Consider the following 16184-nt stretch of genomic DNA (forward strand, 5'->3'; position numbering starts at 1 on the left):
GGATTTGGACAAGCAAACATCCGTCAACTAGTCAACAAAACGGTTAATAAAAAAGTTTAAGCCAGTGATGAAACACCTATTTGTAATACCATGAGTGTTTCCATGAAGGACTTGTAGTCCAACCCATCACAGAGGATGCTAAAACTAGCAACATGACATGGATAGGGAAACTAGAAGGTAAAATCGAAGAGAGTGACCATGTCTAATGATCTCTTCAATCAAAAAGACCACATAGGAGTAGGACCTATGAGTTTGGAAGAAGAATCAAAAGATAGAACAAACACAATCAAAACTCTAACATGTTTCATGACTAAGATGAGGGTCATGGTGGAAGATCTTGCCCAAAACAAAATAGTTTTGATCTCCATAGGGACAAATGGTCATGCAATAGATTGAGGCCTCAAAAATGGTGACAGTAAGTGCAATCCGTACCCATTGACTATAGTAAACAAGGAGAATGGTTGAGACGTAAATGCATTAGTTGACTTATTAGGGTTAAAGTTGGAAGCCCTCCTTTAAGAAATAAGATTGATCCTCAAGAAGCCATTAAATTGTATATGTATTGCTTGCTTCAAAGCACTTGGGCATATAATGTCATTGTATCATCCTTCAGTTGTACCTTTTCTTTGGGTCTTTGCTTAATATATTATTATCTTCCTCCATTATACATTAGCATTTTTCTTTGTTTTATGCATTGCTCTATTTTCCGTACAATAGTTAACATAGCATTAATGATTTTATCATGGGATCCACTAAATGACATACATATTGACACAATGATACACCATGAACCTTTGTATATGCTATGATTTTCAAAGCACTCAAGCATATAATATCGTTGTATCATCTTTCTCTTTGTTACTGTGATTGGGTCACTTCTTAAAATAATATTTGTTACTCCATTATACCTCAATGTTTTTCATTGTTTTATGCAAGAATCTATTTCCATACAATAGTTAACATGGTATCAATTTTATCATGGGATATACTTACTTATACATTAAAGTTTATTACAAGTACACAAAATACATACTTAACACAATGATAGAACATGAATATTTGTATATATTATGATTAAGAATCAAATTACAAATACCATGATTTGCTCATGCTTAAATACTATTACAAAAGTTAAGATTTTGGAGCACATATATCCACGACTAATTCTAACTCCTTCCTTTCTCTATGTATCATACTCTATGTCATTTTGATAAACAAGTAGCCACCCTATAGTCAATTCACATTCCTACAATATACAAATTAATAGTGCATTCGCTCTGCAAGAGGATCTCACTAATCCTACAAATGTCACCTTAGCAAACCCATAGGTCTTGGTCTCCTCCATACTAACATAGATACAGTTGATGATTACCTGCATGAACCACGTGGTAAATACATGCAACAACTAAGGTCTTGGATAGCAAAGCAAACCGTGCAAGAATTATACTAGAAAGAAATGTGTCCATAGATCATGGTCTATTGACAATCCAAAATTCTTGAACAATTGAGATTGAGTCCATCATCACCAATTTTCTGTTCGAGGCGAAATTGAACTACAAAACCATGACTAAACAATTGTTTGATTTGAATTGTTTGGTTTTATCTTGGAAATCGTCAAATAAATTGATTTGGAAATTCCAAGTTATAACAAGTGAGGTGTTATGTACACATAACGTAGGTGAGGGTAGGTCACCAATATTTATATAAGTGAACAGTATGTCCACTAATCTTAGAAAGGAACTAATGTGATTGGATAGAAGGACTAATGCACTATCATGATCTTGACAACCAATGAATGGAAAGTCTTTTTAGAAAGGCACATCTATTCAACGGGCCTAGGAAGAGGTATAAATATGAAGCTTAGCTACCCTCATAAGGACATTACGTCGGAAGACTGCTGCCTTAGACACCGGTGGTGTGGGCAAGGCTTTTATCACAAAGATCGTGTTAATCTCTTCCAAGGTATTAGTCATCCTAATATCTAGTTGTATGGGACGTTGGTGGTAGGTTGGCTATGTCAAGTGATCATAGCTCGGGGGTGGTTGAGTGGAACGGGTTCTTCTATCCAATCTATTTACCTTGTTTTAACTTTATTTGGTCTATTGATTAGTAATAGACTCTTAACAGGAGGATGGTAACAAATGATGGATCAAATTGGATCGTAGATCTAGATCCACAAAAGGTGTATATTTTATGGAGGTTTTGGATTATGGAAAGGAGGATCGTGAAAAACTTTATTGGAATTGGCGTTTCAAGATTAGATAAAGCATGTGCGTTTTTTTAAGTATTCCATGAGTATTAGCTGGAAACTATTATGTGTTAGGTCAAGTAAGGAACTAATGCAAATGTTTTTAAGAGAAAGAAAGGAATCTCTCCACAACAAATTAAGCGATTTTGGAAATGATTGTGAGGCATAAAATTTATTGGGAAAATTGCATCTTTTAGTAGGGCTATACCAATTAATCAGTGAGAAAAGGAGTGAATGCACATAATATGTGTCATTTTTGTATGCATAGAAAGGAGACCGCTAAGCATTGTTTGTGGAGTTGCGTTTTGGTGATGGAAACATGGAAAAAAATCATAAAACTATTAACACTAGTATATCCTTGAGTGCTATATATTTGGGGGTTGGAATTATGGGCGGTTGTACAAGGTCAAGCAATGTTGTATGAACATGTAGATATTGTAGATGCTCTTTCTCAAAGACATGGTCTGATGCAAAAATCAAACATACCCTTTATTCTTGAATCTACAAATAATGATTCATAAAACTGAAAAATGGCAATTAGTATGTTGACAAATAGCAACAGTCTTACCACCATGATATATATTTCTCTTGGACTGCAGGAATTTGGTTATATGTTGAGTATGGATAGAGCGAACCGCTTTAGTATTTGCGGAATCACATTCAGCCAATGTTGGTTGCAACATGAAAGGTTTTAGAGGCCATAACAAGGGCCAATTGAAGATGGGTTTCAGACACTTCGTACTACAGATATGGTCTCATGGAATCCTAGCTTGTTGTAGCAAAGGTGGTGTTGGCAAAGTCTGAGTCTTGCCAAATGCCATCGTTGATAGTTAGTCCTTTTTTTGATGATATATATTATGGAGTGGAAACTATTATGTACAATTTGTACATTGCCTTTAGCATTGTTAATTTTAATACCAATGGTGCATATTTATTATCGAAAAAAAATGGCAATTAGTAAGTAGTAGTACAATTGAAATGTGTTTGCAGGTATTCCAAAATGTGACAAAAGGCCTCCTTAGACAATTATTGGAATTTGAATAGAGATTGTGCATAATCTAGGAGAGGTTCTTTGAATAACATGGAGGTGACACTCAACCAGAGAATTACAATGTTTGAAGTTTCACGCTATACGGGACAACGGTTTGTTGATAAGGTAGAGTAGTTTTATCCTACACCAAAATCTATATTTAACTTGATCACGAGAATGTAACCATGGTCTAAAAAACATGGGTAATTAACCATATGTTGCAACGCCAGGTACATGATCTATATGATGGTCTATATTACGTTTAAGAGGTAGCTCATGTGGTAGTTCACTCGGAAAAACATGATAAATGACCTGATACACTATCGATATTATAAACGTGAATGTTCAGATCAAGTACACAATAAAATAAAGAAGAACAAGAAAACTCAAATATTGATGGAGAGGAAACAATCGAAAGAGTTTGTTTTTCAATACATAGAATAAAATGAGTACAATCATTCAGTACAAAGGCAATTGAATGGTGAACCCAATCAATAGATAAAGGAGAGTTTTTATTAAAAAACCAGGGATAACCCACTATTACATCAGTGGTACAAAGATTCATTACATAGAAATCTATTTCTTCTACTTAAGTATCAATAGAATTTCCTAATGAATGAATCGCCTCGTTGATGTATTGTTTTCTTGCATCAACCAAGTGTACCTTATAGGTGTGATCACTTATGGTGGGTTGGATTCCCCATATCTGAACCAAACGATCATTCACAAAGTTATGTGAGCTTCTTGAATCAAATCAGAATTGTACAGGAGATAAATTTATATACTCGTTTGCACGTAGTAAATCATTGGGGTCCTAAATACATGATAAGATCGAAACCGGCCACAACCGGTTCTAGACTCACGTATGAGAGGTGCAAAGATTTAAACCAACAAAAAAACTGTTACTCCTGGGTTGAACTTGCCTCTAACACAAGGTGTCCCTTCGGAACACTTCACCAAAGGGTGGTTACGATAAGGGATTCGACACTAACAACCATAAGTGGTTATCTTCCGGTTCAGTATCCAGATTAACAACACACATCAATTACACACATAAGATCCATACATTGAGCGCAAAACGGAATAGGAACATAAAGATCCACAAGATACAAGAACAAAACTTTCTTATATTAATATTCCGTTGTCGTGAAGAAAACCGGGCATAGGCGGAATCAGAGAAAAAGGCGCATGAACCGGCTCTTACACGGATGGGCGCATGAATTGATATTTTGATATTTTGTACATGATTCATAAATGGATTAGCTGATGTAAATACTAAGTAGTACACATTTATTGAGGGATTGTGCGTATCAGTGTCGGAAGGGACAGGGAATAAAGCGGTTTGACTAGGGAAAAGAGGCACCCTCCCTTTTGGGGAACTATCTAAGCAGAGGAGAGAAGGAGGAAAGGGTATCGCGCGTTGGCGAGGACAAAGTGCTACTGCAGAACCGAGTGCCGAGCTCTCTCTCTCCTCTGATCGTCGTTCTCTTGCGGGTGTTGGGAGTTCGTTGCCTCTGCTTCGTGGACAACCCGTGTGCTTCCAACAGAGTCTCTCTCCTTCTCCTTTCCCCTTTTGTTTCTTCGAGTCGTGTGACTGTCGTTGGTGTGCGTGAGTAGGATCCCGTGTCGGGTCCATTACCGGGTTGCCGGTTGTAAGCTATTGACTGTAGTAATCAGACTCATGTTTTCCTTGCTCTTAATCTCTCTCTCTCTCCTTGGTCCGAGACCCCCGTGGTCCCGCCTCTTTCTACACGCACGCGCGTAACAACGCGACATCTTTGGTGAACCCGATGTGAAAGGCGGCAAGGGAGGATGGGGTTAGAAGACGACGACCTCGTAGTGATGGTGGCCGAAGTGGTGTGGGAGTCGGCACGAGTGGTGATGAGGCGAGAAGCAGCGCAACAAGCGGTTGAGTGAGTGGTCAAAAGAGTCGGCCGTTTCAACGGGGACAAAGTTCCATCTTACTTGGAAGCCTACAACGCGGAAATGGAGGAACGTGGCATAGACGAGGCGTTGAGGCTGGAGTTCTTCTGTCGGGTCGTAGCTGTCCGGATGCATGCGGAAGTAAAGGAGCTTCGTGAGGCTCATAGTTTGTGGGAGGCCTTCGAAGAGGCGCTCCTGAAGGCATACGGAGGGCAGCCGAAAGGCCGGGGAAGGCGTGACTTTGACCAATGGATATCGTCGGCGAAGACCCACCGGTGTCGCGTTGTTACGCGCTGTCGAGATATTACGCAAGTGCGTGTGAAAACGAGGCGGGACCGCGGGGGTCTCGAACCAAAGAGCAAGCGAGGGAGGAGAAAGAGAGAGAACCGGCTACGCAGGACCGGGGATACACAGGGACACGGCCCTGTAGCACGGAGAACGCGAACAGACACCGACACAGACAGATGCGAATGACTAAATATGTGTATTAACAAAAATGGCTAACACGACTACAACCCTCGATGGGGCACAGGTTGGTTACAACCGAACAGGCCGGCGAACAGATGCCGATGCCTGTTCGCTTCGACGCACAAACGGGGTAGCAGGTCGGAGGTGCTGCCGGAAGCACTCGGGCGTTCCTCGAAACAGCGCGAGCCTCCTCGGAACCCTGCACAGAAAGCTATGGAGCTCGAGAAGGAAGGAAACACAGAGAGAGAGAGAGCGTCCAGAAACGGTCCGACAGCACTTCGTCCTCTTTGCGCGAGATCCCCGCAACAACTCTTTCCTGCTCCTTATATAGGCCGTTGAGCAGGCCGTCGCGTCAGCTTTATTCCCTGTCCCTTTTTGACAGGGATCCGCTCCGTTTTTCACGCATCCGCGTAGTTACGCCGCCGACTCGTACAGTTCGCGCGCGCGACCGAAAAGACTGTTCGCGCGGTCGCTGTCTCTACTTGAGTTAGGGCCCGTTCCTGCCGATTATCCTCCTAATTCGCTTCTATGTACAACTTGGAGCGTGCGCGCGTGAAGAACCGGTTCCCACGCCTTGGTGCGCCGGTTCCGCCTATGGACGGTTTTCTTCACGACATCCGCCCCCACCTAACCGCGCATCCTCCGGTATGCGCCAAGAGAGTTGGGACGGAGAAAACCGGCCCGTCTTCATTCCTCGCCCGTCGGTTCTTCCTCGTTTCCGGATCGTTCGTCACTGCTGACTAGGAGAGCCGGGTCCGGCTCGTCGTCATGTCGCTGCTTGAACGCTTTGATCCGCTTCCCTGCAACCGGTATCGCCACTCTCGTGCCGTCAAGTTCCGCCAGGTGATATGTCCCGTTGTCATTGGCGCTCCGTACCACGTAAGGCCCGAACCACCTTCGTGCAAACTTCCGTGTAGCCCGGTGCTGGTTGTCGAGGCTGCTATCGTAGACGAGCACCCAGTCACCTTCTTCGATTTTCTTCGGTCGGAGCCGGTGCGTTCGGTCGAACCTGGCTTTGTTCTTCTTCCTCGCCACCCGGAGCCTCTCCGCAGCCAGTTCCACGTCCTCCGGTCTCCGCTCGAGCTGTCGTATACGCGCGGCCAACAACTCCTCCCGGCTCATCTCGTCCCTCCAGTCGATCGTTGCCCACGAGGAGATCGTCCGTTCCATCGGCATGATCGGCTTCTGGCCGAACATGAGCTCCGTCGGCATGTACCCGGTTACCGAACTGTGCGTGGTCCGGTCTGCCCACAAAGCATAAGGTAGCAGCCGCGGCCAGTTACCGACTTGGCCTCCGCATGCCCGAACCAACGCCTTGACGATCGGTCCGTGTCCGCGCTCCACCTTCCCATTCGCCTCCGGATTGTACGCAGTGGTGAGCGAGAGCTTGACTCCCAGCCGGTCGAACAGCTCCGCGGCTTCTTCGGCGTCCAACTCCCCTCGGTCAGCCACGATCTTCCCGACGCACCCGTACCGGCATATCACGTCCTCAATTAGGAACCGGCATACGGCCGCGGTCGTTTTGTTCGGAAGGGCCCGGCCTTCCACCTGGTTCGTCAGGTCTTCCCGCGCTAGGACCAGATACCGCATCTGCCCTACCCCCATCGGCATCGTCACCAGATCTACCATCCATTTGAAGTGGATAGTCGGAGGGTACGTAGGGCGAAGCCCGTCCCGGTGTCGGACTATCGAGTGCACCTGACAACTCTCGCAAGTTGACACGAACCGATGTACGTCCCGGTACAATCCCGGCCACCAGTACTTCCCCTTCAGCTTCTCAAATGTCGCCCACGTTCCACGGTGTCCAGCCCAAGGGCTGTCGTGGTAGGCCGCCAGTAGCTCCTCCTGTTCTTCCTTCATCGCCACCACCCGGAGCGGGACGCCGTTCCTCTTCTTCGGGTGCTTCCACAAATGCTCATCTCGGAGAAAGAATCGATATGCTTTCTTCCGGATCCGGTTGGCCTCGTCCTTCGTCTATGACGCATCGGGCGTCATTGTCTTCAAAAACCCGCCGATCTGCAGCCACTCCCCGTCGTACTTGCTCGCGTCGAACTCGTTAAGCGCCGGAGTGCTCATCCCGTCGGTCGTTACGTATGCCGCCTCGAAGAAATCCACGCCGACTTCATCGTCTTCCGAAACCATGCCGCCCTCGTCGTCGAACCTCGCCCTCGAAAGCATGTCGGCCATGGCGTTGTCTTTCCCGGAAATGTGTCGTATCTCCGGGTCCAGGGACTTGATGTACGCTATCCACCTGAGCATCGCCAGGTCCGGAGTCGCGCATCCGGAAACCATACCGAGAATCGGCAGGCAATCCGTCTCGATGATCACTTCTGTCCCTATCAGGTAGTCTTTGTCGGCCTTAACCGCCGAAACAATACCCCAGAGTTCGCGTTTAACTTGGGCGTATCCTCGCTGCCGTTCACTGAGGACTTTCGCGCCGAATCGGATCGGAAACCGATTGCCGTCCTCGTCTTCCTGGTTCACGACCCATCCGATCCCGGTCGGACTGGTATCCACCGTTATGAATACCGGGGTACCCTTCCCGTATACCGCCTTCCGGAGTGCCGGTGCCGCTGCAAGGGCCTCTTTCAGCTTCCGGACCGATTCCGCGTGCTCGTCTAGCCATTCGAACCTTCGCCCCTTTTTCAGCAACCCGTACAGTGGCTCCGCGACGTGCGCGTAATGCGGGATCCATATGTGGTAGAACGCGCATGCCCCCAGGAATCTCCGTACTTCCGTGACCGAGCTGCAGTCGGGCTTCATCGCGGAGATGGCTTCTACCTTTGCCGGAGACGGTTTCCGGCCATATGGTCCGCACAGGTGTCCGACCACCATGATTTCTGACTGCCCGAAGGCCGACTTCTCCCCGGAGAAGGTGAGTCTCGCATCCTCTAGCCTTTGCAGCACCTTCTCGCAGTCGTCGATGTGCGCCATCACGAATCGCCGGCATCCGTCCGGCCCGATCGTCTCGTCCTTTTCTTCCACCGGGCATCCCTTGATCGGGATGTCGTCCAGAAACGGCATGGTGATGTCCGGGATACAGTTCCTCAGAACCTTGTTCATCGCATTCACCATGTGGGCCACCGAGTTGGTCCCTCCTTGTGGCAGTGTACACATCCGAACTAGGCCGAGGGGAGTTCGCATCGTCGTAATGTCTCTGCTCTCCACGGCTAGCTGGAACTGGTCGTACCCTGAGTATAGATCCCCGACCGAGTAAATTGACCTTCCGGCGAAGGCCTCCGCGAACTCGTCTATGGTCGGTCCGATCCCTGCGTTCCGAATGGTCACTCGATTGACCGGCTGCAGGTCCTGGATGAAGCGCAACGAACCGTTTTTCTTCGGTACGGTAAACCATCGATTCGAATATGGGGCGCTCGACGGCTCGAGAATTCCCATATCAACTTTCTGCCTCAGCAGCTCCATCAACTTCGGGATGTGAGCTCTCGGAACCGGGATTGGCTTGAGATTCCATGGTACATGCGGTACCGTGAATATCACCATCGGCTCCACGATCGTCGGGTCAACGCACCCGATTTCCTCCGGCGAGAATGCGAAGGCTTTCCCGTGCCTTCCGAGCATTCTCCGAAACCGGTCTTCCTCCGCCGGCAGTAGGAACCCGCCCCCACCGATTTTGAGCTCTCGGAGCGTCTCGTCGGTGAAGGTGTGTCCTATGCAGGCCGGATCTCGTAGACTAGGGTCCGATGCAACCCCTTTGATTCTCGACGCGCTGTCCTCCGGTAAGGGTGCCGCGACTGGCCTTACCTTCCGGTCCACAGTCTTGTACTTGGTGCTTACGTGGGCCGTCCGAACTGACTCGAGCCCTCGACCGAAGTCCGCGATGACTCCGTACATCTCCTCGGAACACACCGGTATCGTCCGGTCTTCGTTAAGGCCTTCTTCGACTACCTTTCCCAGCATTCCCAAGGTGTCGTCGAATGAGACCGCCTCCACGGCTCCGTTGATTTCCTCGTCAGGGCCGAGAACTCCGCACGCTCGAAGTCTCCCCTCCGCCTTTGTCTTCTCTCGGCCGCCGATGCCGACTATCGTACACGCTCCGCTGTCGGAGAACAAAAATTCCCTACCTATGGTACAAGGTTTCTTTGGTTTTATCGTACAGGTGTGGGGTTTTCCCGGGGTGTCCGGACTGTCGCGGCCCCACGCCTTGGCAGCCCTCTCTAAAAATCCTCTCGGTTATCGGAACCGAGGGAGTCGCGGTTACGCTCGTGGTTCGGCCTAACCGTCAAAAACTGGACCGAATGGCGCCCGTCCTGGCTCTTGACCCGCGCATAGGCCGAACCATTGTCCAGCACCTTGGTCTCCATTCGCGCCGCCGTGATGTACGGCTCTCCCAGTATGACCGGATGCGAAGACGTCTCCTGCACGAAGAAGTGCTGGTCAATCTCGACGTCGCCAATCTTGACTCGCACATTCGGACAGGCCCCGTGCAGTTCCTCGGTGGCGCGCGTTGCTGCCCTTATTTTCCACCCGTGCTTGGTGTTGATCAGCCATTTGCCCTTCTTATAGAAGTCCATGGACATCAAATTGATCTCCGATCCATGGTCCACCAAAGCTATCGCCGGTTCCTGGACATCGCCGATCTTCACCGGGGTTTCCGTGGTCGCTCGGGCCCAGTGCGGTCTCGAATAGTGGCTTTCCGCCCACTTGTCTCCCAGCGCCATGTCGTCTAGGTGCGTCGTCCGCACTTCCACCGGTCTTTCCGGTTCTGCCTCCGTCGACAGCCTCTTCCGTTTCACCAAGTCCACGATGGAGTCGTGGAACTCCTTCTTGGCGATTCCCAGCACCTCTCGTAACGACAGCTCCACCTTGCTGTCGAGGATCCGTTCCTCCAGGACCTTTCGTAAGTCTGTGGTCCTTTCTATCTCCGTCCCCAGACGGTACCCGCCCTTCTGGGGTTTATCTTGCGTACCGGCCCCGCCGGCTTCGTCCCGTCGTGGCCCGGACCGGGTCTCGTATCGTTGTGAGGGCCCGGTCGTCCCGGGTCTCCCCACCCGCTTCTCTTCTACCAGAGCCTCGTAGTTCTGGCAAGCGGCTTCCACGAAGCCCGTCCTTTCCTCGACCGGGTCGCTCCACCCGGTCATCTCCCGTACCCGTTTCTCCGCACTGTCCGATTCCTCCCCTTTTAGCCTTGCACCGGCAAGGCCTTCCAGCATCGTCGGCCAGAATCCGGCTTTGCTTTCCCTTCGGGCCTCGCCGCCCCCGACTCGAATGCCGGCTGACGCCGAGTAGTGGACGGTTTCCGCGTGTCGGGTCGCCGCCTCTTCCATCAACCTTTTCATACCACCCTTTCCGTCGTTTCGGCTCAGGGCCCTTCGGGTGTCGCTGGCATGCACCCGTCCTTCCCACAGGTACACCACCCTGTCCCTCAGCGCCTCCGCGAAGTCGCCGCAGTCCTTTCGAATGTGGCCGACTTCATCGCACCACATGCACCTGTTTCCTGCCGCCGGCCGTCGGTCACGAGCCGGTTCGCCTCCTTCCCTTCGGGCCTGCGCGATTTGGAGGTCCTTTATTGCCTTCGTCAATTCCTCCAACGCCGCTCCTCCGGTCGAGCCTCTGACTACGCCGGTCGAAGCCGAACCGGTATCCAACCACTCCCGGGTCTCTTCCTTTCGCACCTGCGGCGCCGGTTCGAGCTTCCTTGCTGCGACCGAGCCCGACCCGGTTGCACCGTTATCCGCCCATTCTCGCCGTTTGTCGAAACGGCCACAGACCTTCCTGACAGCCGCCCAGTCGGTAGTGAGCCCGTCTTCGGTTTCCAGCAAGAGGCCCACGTGCTCCCGATCCCGTTCGTCGACCGACTTGACGAACAGCAAGACCCGGCTCGTGTCCAGGATGGTTCGGTCGAGCGCCGAAAGGCGCGCAAAGTTTTCCTCGAACTCCCGGAGGAGTGCCGAAGCGTTTCTTCCCTTCCCCGGGGACTCCACCCATTCCATGAACCTTCGCTTCGAAAGCCGGAGCGCGTCGTCCAGCCCGTATTTCTCTAGGAGCCGACCTTCGAACTCCTCCCAGGTACGGCTCTCCGCCCGCACCTCGAGCACCTCCGCATGGATGCTCGGCATCGCCACTCGGGGAAATCCGGCAAGACGCCTTTCTTCCGGAATGTCCCGCATCAGCATCTCTGCACCGTAGGACGCCAAATACTTCGTGGCATCCTTCCCATCGAACCGGCCGATCGTGCCGACGACCGCCTCAATAGCTCTGTCGAGGGCACCAGTGATCTCGCGCGCGTTTACAATCCGATCCACGGCCGAAGCCATGGCCTCTACGAGATCCGACCCCCTCATCTTCTGCTCTTCTGCCGCCTCTTTCACGTCGGGTTCACCAAATATGTCGAGATATTACGCAAGTGCGTGTGAAAACGAGGCGGGACCGCGGGGGTCTCGAACCAAAGAGCAAGCGAGGGAGGAGAAAGAGAGAGAACCGGCTACGCAGGACCGGGGATACACAGGGACACGGCCCTGTAGCACGGAGAACGCGAACAGACACCGACACAGACAGATGCGAATGACTAAATATGTGTATTAACAAAAATGGCTAACACGACTACAACCCTCGATGGGGCACAGGTTGGTTACAACCGAACAGGCCGGCGAACAGATGCCGATGCCTGTTCGCTTCGACGCACAAACGGGGTAGCAGGTCGGAGGTGCTGCCGGAAGCACTCGGGCGTTCCTCGAAACAGCGCGAGCCTCCTCGGAACCCTGCACAGAAAGCTATGGAGCTCGAGAAGGAAGGAAACACAGAGAGAGAGAGAGAGCGTCCAGAAACGGTCCGACAGCACTTCGTCCTCTTTGCGCGAGATCCCCGCAACAACTCTTTCCTGCTCCTTATATAGGCCGTTGAGCAGGCCGTCGCGTCAGCTTTATTCCCTGTCCCTTTTTGACAGGGATCCGCTCCGTTTTTCACGCATCCGCGTAGTTACGCCGCCGACTCGTACAGTTCGCGCGCGCGACCGAAAAGACTGTTCGCGCGGTCGCTGTCTCTACTTGAGTTAGGGCCCGTTCCTGCCGATTATCCTCCTAATTCGCTTCTATGTACAACTTGGAGCGTGCGCGCGTGAAGAACCGGTTCCCACGCCTTGGTGCGCCGGTTCCGCCTATGGACGGTTTTCTTCACGACAGCGCGTTCGTGTAGAAAGGGGCGGGACCACAAGGGTCTTGGACCGAGGAGCGAGAGAGAGAGAGACAGAGAGAGATTCATCGACATGTAGAAGCGAGAAAGAGAGATATAGAACGTAACGCTTAATTATTATGGCAATAGATTACAAACTCCGACAGTTACAACCGACAAAGCTGCGATGGACCCAACACGGGGACCCTACTCACGCACACCGACGACAGTCACACGACTCAAAGAAACAGGAGGGGGAAAGGGAGTGACCCTGCTGGAAGCACAGGAGCTGTCCACGAAGCAGAGGCAGCGACCTCCCGACATCCGTAGAGAGCGACGATTCGAGTCGAAGAGAGAGAGCTCCGTCTTCCGTTCTGCAGCAACCTCCCCTCCTGCCAACGCGTGATCGCCCCTTTTCTCTTGTCCTCTTCCCTTTATTCCCTGTCCCTCTGCCCCCCGTCTGACAGAGATACGCACAATCCCCTGATAAATGCGTGCCACTTCGTATTTTCACCCACCGATCCGTTTATGAATCGGGTACAAAATATCAAGTTACGCGTCCATCCGTGTAAGAGCCGGTTCACACGGCTTTCTCTCCGATTCCGCCTATGGCCGGTTTTCTTCACGACATCCGCCCCCACCTAACCGCGCATCCACCGGTATGCGCCAAAATTGGGTTCTGGTTTGGAGAAAACCGGTCCGGGTTCCGGTTACTCGTTCATTGGTTCGTCCTCCGTTTCGGACCGTTCGTCGTCGCTATCCAGGCCTCTTACATCTGGTTCGCCGTTGTGGCGCTTCTTGAACGCCTTGATCCGCTTCCCTGCTACCGGTACCGCCATCCTCGTACCGTCGAGTTCCGCCAGGTGATACGTCCCGTTGTCGTTGGCGCTCGTTACCACGTAAGGCCCGAACCACCGCTTTGCAAACTTCCGTGTTGCCCGGTGCTGGTTGTCGAGGCTGCTGTCGTAGACTAGCACCCAGTCGCCTTCCTCGATTTTCTTTTGTCGGAGCCGGTGCGTTCGGTCGAACTGGGCTTTGTTCCTCATCCTCGACGGCCGAAGTCTCTCCGCCGCTTGTTCCACATCCCCTGGCCTCCGCTCGAGCTGTCGTATACGCGCCGCTAGCAGTTCTTCCCGGCTCATCTCGTCTCTCCAGTCCACTGTCGCCCAAGAGGAGATCGTCCGTTCCATCGGCATGATCGGCTTCTGTCCGAACATGAGCTCTGACGGCATGAACCTGGTTACCGAACTGTGCGTTGTCCGGTCCGCCCACAAGGCATAAGGTAACAGTCGTGGCCAGTTCCCGACCTGGCCTCCGCATGCCCGGACTAGCGCTTTGACGATCGGTCCGTGTCCGCGCTCCACCTTCCCGTTCGCCTCCGGATTGTACGCTGTGGTGAGCGAGAGCTTGACCCCTAACCGGTCGAACAACTCCTCGGCCTCTTCGGCGTCCAACTCCCCGCGGTCAGCCATGATCTTCCCGACGCACCCGTACCGGCATATCACGTCCTCGATCAGGAACCGACACACGACCGCGGTCGTTTTGTTCTGCAGGGCTCGGCCTTCCACCTGGTTCGTCAGGTCCTCCCGGGCCAGCACCAGATATCGCATCTGCCCTACGCCCATCGGCATCGTCACCAAATCTACCATCCATTTGAAGTGGATGGCCGGAGGGTATGTAGGGTGAAGCTCGTCCCGATGTCGGACTATGGAGTGTATTTGACAGCTCTCCCAAGTTGTCACGAACCGATGCACGTCCCAGTACAGTCCCGACCACCAATACTTCCCCTTTAGTTTCTCGAACGTGGCCCACGTCCCACGGTGTCCAGCCCAGGGGATGTCGTGGTAGGCCTCCAGCAACTCCTCCTGTTCCTCCTTCATCGCCACTACTCAGAGCGGGATGTCGTTTCTCTTCTTCGGGTGCTTCCACAAGTATCCGTCCCGGAGAAAGAATCGGTACGCTTTCTTCCGGATCCGGTTGGCCTCGTTCTTTGTCCATGACGCGTCCGGCGTCATGGTCCTTAAGAATCCCCCAATCTGCAGCCACTCCCCATCGTACTTGCTCTCGTTGAAATCGTTAAGCGCTGGAGTGCTCCCCCCCTCGGTTGTTACGTAAGCCGCCTCGAAGAAGTCCACGCCGACTTCCTCGTCCTCCGAAACCATGCCGCCCTCGTCGTCGAATCGCGCCCTCGAAAGCATGTCGGCCATGGCATTGTCTTTCCCGGAAATGTGTCGTATTTCCGGATCTAGGGACTTGATGTACGCTATCCACCTGAGCATTGCCAGGTCCGGGGTTGCGCATCCGGAAACCAGGCCGAGAATCGGCAGGCAGTGCGTCTCGATAATCACCTCTGTCCCGATGAGATAGTCTTGATCGGCCTTCACTGCCAGAACGATACCCCAGAGTTCGCGTTTAACCTGGGCGTATCCTCGTTGTCGCTCGCTGAGGACCTTCGCGCCGAACCGGATTGGGAACCGATGCCGTCCTCATCTTCTTGGTTGACGACCCATCTGATCCCGGCCGGACTTGTATCTACCGTTATGTAGATGGGAATGCCTTTCTCGTAGACAGCCTTCCGGAGTGTTGGAGTTGCAGCAACAGCCTCCTTCATCTTTCGGACCGACTCCGTATGCTCGTCTCGCCACTCGAATTTTCGCCCCTTTTTCAGCAACCCATTGTCGTGAAGAAAACCGTCCACAAGCGGAATCGGTGCGCCGGAGCATAGGAACCGGCTCTTCATGCACGTACGCCTTGTGTTGTATATAGGAGAGAATTAGGGACATGGAAGATCCTAGGTAGGTAGATTCGGTAGGTAGGAAGTTAATAGGAAATGGCTCCCTTCTTGCCTATAAAAGGAGGGAGACGAGCAGGAGGAAGGGATCGCGGAATCAGAGAGGACGAAGTGCCTTCGGTTTGTGGGCGAAGGCTTCTCTCTCTCTCTGGCTCGCAAACTCCGTGGCTGCTTTCTGTGCAGGTTTTCGGGAGGCTCGCGCTGCTCTGAGGAATGCCCGAGTGCTTCCGGCAGCACCTCCAACCTACTCTTTTCTTTTTGTGCGTTTACGAACAGGCATCGACATCTGTTCGCCGGCCTGTTCGGTTGTAACCGACTTCGTGTTTTTGTTGGTTGTCTCTGTTAATATATACTTACATACCGTTGTGCCTCTCTGTGTTGGTTTCCACGCTCGCGTCTTCGTGTCGAAGGGCCGTGTCCCTGTGGATCTACGCCCGCACGTAGTGGGTCCCTTCCCTTCTCCTTTCCCTATTGCTCTTCGGTACAAGACCCCCGAGGTCCCGCCTCATTCCACGCATCCGCGAGGAGTACCTCGACATCTTGGTGAACCCGACGTGAACGAGGCGGCAGAAGAGCAGAAGATGATAGGGTCGGAT

This window comes from Azolla caroliniana, unplaced genomic scaffold (genome assembly GCF_043228905.1).
Source record: "Azolla caroliniana isolate FFs.n. ecotype wild unplaced genomic scaffold, voAzoCaro1.0.p SCAF_5, whole genome shotgun sequence".
Taxonomy (NCBI): domain Eukaryota; kingdom Viridiplantae; phylum Streptophyta; class Polypodiopsida; order Salviniales; family Salviniaceae; genus Azolla; species Azolla caroliniana.